This window comes from Columba livia, chromosome 21 (genome assembly GCF_036013475.1).
Source record: "Columba livia isolate bColLiv1 breed racing homer chromosome 21, bColLiv1.pat.W.v2, whole genome shotgun sequence".
Lineage (NCBI taxonomy): Eukaryota > Metazoa > Chordata > Aves > Columbiformes > Columbidae > Columba > Columba livia.
This window is the reverse complement of record NC_088622.1, coordinates 3152651-3156372: the sequence shown is the minus strand read 5'-3', so window position 1 is coordinate 3156372 and position 3722 is coordinate 3152651.

The window sequence follows — 3722 nt, the reverse complement described above, 5'->3', positions numbered from 1 at the left end:
GTGTCTAGACACTTTGAAAAATACGGATCATGTTTTGGAGTAACAGCTGTTACTCCTCAAGTCTCTGTTGGACCTCAAATTGAGTAGGAACAGACCCCACCAATATGAGGTGGTCTCCCCTTCCAAAGGAAACATCCAGCGTGGTGCAGGAAATTAACTTACTGATTCAGTAGGTGCCACTTACCTTTTAGATGGATGGGCCACTCGCACAACGAGGTACCTGCTCGGGGAGAAGGTTGAGAGCAAAGACTTCAGAGCCTCAGTTGTGGGAAACCCTCTGTATTTTTTCATAAAAGAAAAATCCCCACAGCACCTGTGTCCTGGCCAGATGCCAGTTTAAGCAGGTGTTTCTGGCCTGTCCATGTACCCTTCATAATGAGAAGCTGGGGAGCATGTTTGCTTAAGCAGGTTTTAGACAGTAACATTTTGTTAGGCCCTCCTAAATAATAGTTAGTGGCTTAACAAGAGGTTGTGGGAGGGAACAATGACAGACTCTGGCAGGAATAGGCATTTATGGACCTCCTCAGGATAAACAAGGTGCTATCCATGTTATCCAGAAGTAGCATCTGTCTCTTGTCCTGTGTCCCCCACACCACCAGAGCTGCTCTGGGCTGTCACCTATTTGAGAGCAGAGCATTCACACACCACGTTAGAGCAAAACGCAATGCTAGATGCGTAAGAAGTGTGGACCCAAGCATCATTATTAAAAAATGCAAGTCTGAGCTAAGTACAATACTGCAGATTGAACCCATTTAGCAAGGCCTCTGCTTTAAGATGCTGGTTTTGTACAGATGCGGTTCTTAGGATGCTGTGTTTATACAGAAGTGGTTTTGCAGGAGCACAAGCAGTGCAGAAAGCCAAGGACATTTGCCTGTAAACCTGTGGCATATCAGACTGCTCCCAACTGAGAAATTCTACTCAAATAGCCTGACCGGCTGAGAAGCTGCTGGACATGGGCAAACAGAAAGGAAACCCTGAGGTATCACCATGCAGCAGGTATATCATTCCATGAGGTTAACTTTGCCACAGTTCTGAAACACACACAGAGGTCTTTGCCTTGCTTCATTGTATTTGAGAATTTATTGCCCATCTCACTTATAGGGAGCGACAAAAGATTTATAACTCAGCTAAGTTACAGCCAAAGAGGCTGCCCAAGCCGTGAACTGTGGGTGTTCAGCTAAGGTTATTTAGCCAGGCCTAAATTCAGGCCCTGAGTGCTTTTGTAGGAGACTGTAAATCACCTTAACATTTATGCACTGCGGCAACACGCGAGCAGAGGAATGTGGCTGGTCTGTGCTAGTCCCAGAAAAGGTCCCAGATGAGGCCAGCAGATTGGGTGGCAAACGTGCAACACCCAGACTTTGAGTAAAAATACTCAGACCTGTATCTCCGTTGTCCTACATGTGTTTGTGACCAGGGCGAAGGGGCAGGAAAGCAGCAGAGGTGCCACAGGAGCAGAACGCACAAGGGCGGCTCGAGCACCCGATGGGAAGAGCATTGCTAAGCAGTAAGCAAATCATAAAACACAAGTCAGACAAAACATCTGGCAGCTGCTTCAAATAGTTCTCTGTCTGAAGGGCAGACAAGCCTGCAATAATTTCAAATCAAAACATGTGCAAGGACAGGATCAGTGCTACAATGTGTTTTGTGCAAGCATTGAATGAGTTTTCTTCCCTTCGGCACTGTATTGTATGCCAAGAAAGGCTGTGCTTTGGGTTAGGTTTTTAATTTTAATTAACTTTACTAAATAAATCACTGTGTATTTCCTTCTCCAGTCAAATACAACTTAGTCTTTGGCATAACATCAACAGCATAAGCTCTGCATAGGAAGCACATGGGAGAGAAGAGGTGGAGCATGCTAAGAAATGTGTTTCATAATTGTCCTACCTTATGCAGGAGAGATGTTGTGATAGCTGAAGTTCTTAAAAGTATGATGCACATCCTTCTATGTTTGCACATCCCATGGAAAGGGAACACTTGCCTTGTGCTGGTTGTGGCTATGGATTTGACAGGTACAGACTGGTGTCCAGGCTCCAACAGGGAGGCTGTTTGAGCTCAGAGACATAAATTATCAGTTTTCCTGTCTCAAAATTGTCCCAGCTCTGACCAAGATCCACAGGAGGGGTGTCTGCTGGCACAGAACTGCTGCACAGGAGTGTAACCTGCACCCCAGACAGGCTTTCCCTTTGAAAAGAATGGTGACAGGGCTGCTGAAACAGCACAATACGTATCAGCTACTGAACTCACACTCTTCTAGACTCAAATCACTTTCACCAAAGCCTCAAACAAGAGCTGCCCCACTACTCGTCTGGAGCATCAGGACACCGGATTCTCTGGAGAACTGCCACACAACATCTATCTCCCCAGCAAGGCAGCAGCAGGCAAACTATCAAGGCCAGAAGCCTCCTATAAAACACAGGAACAGCTCCATGTGCACAACGTGATTAGTCAGCAGGAAGGCTGGAGGATGAGAGAAGCTGGCCAGGGTAACAGGGTTGGTGTTCAAGGAGGCCCTGTTACAAGCAGAACTCTTAGTTTTTAATGCTACTCCAAAAGGAGCAGGCTTGCCAGTGCTTGGACACAGGCAAGAGCAGGGGAGGGAGAGAGAGCCACTGATTCATTAGGATTTGCTAATCTGTGATATCATTTGTTGATTCCAGCAGGTCCAATCCCCATCTCATTACTTCCTCCACTGTTGCCATGGCACCATACATAAACACTGCAACCTTCCAGCCCCGAGCAGGTCATTTGTTTCAAATATTCCATGCAGCTGGAACACAAGCCTGTTTGGGTGTCTGGAGCTGAGCATGAACTAATTTCTCAGTCTTCTGCACCCGCATGAGTTTCTGCATCCTCCCCAGCCTGCTGCTCTCCCAGAACCCTCCAGCAAAAAAGAACCCTCTGAAAGGTAAGGGGACACTGGTCTTGCTCACATACAGGCAGAAAAATAAGCGTTTCACTGAAGTCCTCCACTACCTGCAGCAAAACAAAGTGAACATTATTGAATGTGTTGGATATTTGGGCAGTTGTGGGCATGTAGGAAAAAAAACAAGATTAAAACATCCAAAATGGAAAACGATGCTTGCTCTGATTGGAGACAAAAAACCACTTGGTTTTAAGCTCTCCTCACCCAGAACCCTTAGAAGGTATAATACAAGAAAGACTCCCAACACTCGGCTTAACCTGCCACAGCACCTGTAATGAACGGTGCTGTTCTACTGGCTAGAGATCCTTTTAGCCCTCACCATTTCATTTTGCTTTCTTCTATCCACCATCTCCCTTCCTAAGAAAACAGTCAAGCAGCAATATCAAATACTAGGTTAGTGACTTGTTTTCATATGGGCTGTTTTTCTGGAAGAAACAGCTGTCTGCTGTAATCCAGTGAAATTTGCACACCTGCACAATGCATCAAGTTTGACAAGATAACCTGAGTCCTACTTGAATCTATTAGAAAAGAGTATGGTGTAATAATACAGTTGTAAACCAAGTTAAGTTAGGAAATGAAGGCTACCCCACCCTGCCACCCTGTACCAATAGCTGCAGCTTGTCCTCCACCTCCACACAACTTTTAGATCCCAGCTTTAAATTCTTAAATTATTGTTCTTCCAAGCAGAGACGAGGCCACAAGAGCCCTCGCTTTACCTGTTTGGTCTTGGCTTCTCTCATGTAGAAACTAGATAAAGAACTTTGATCATTCCATGCAAATAAAAACCAGCATCGAG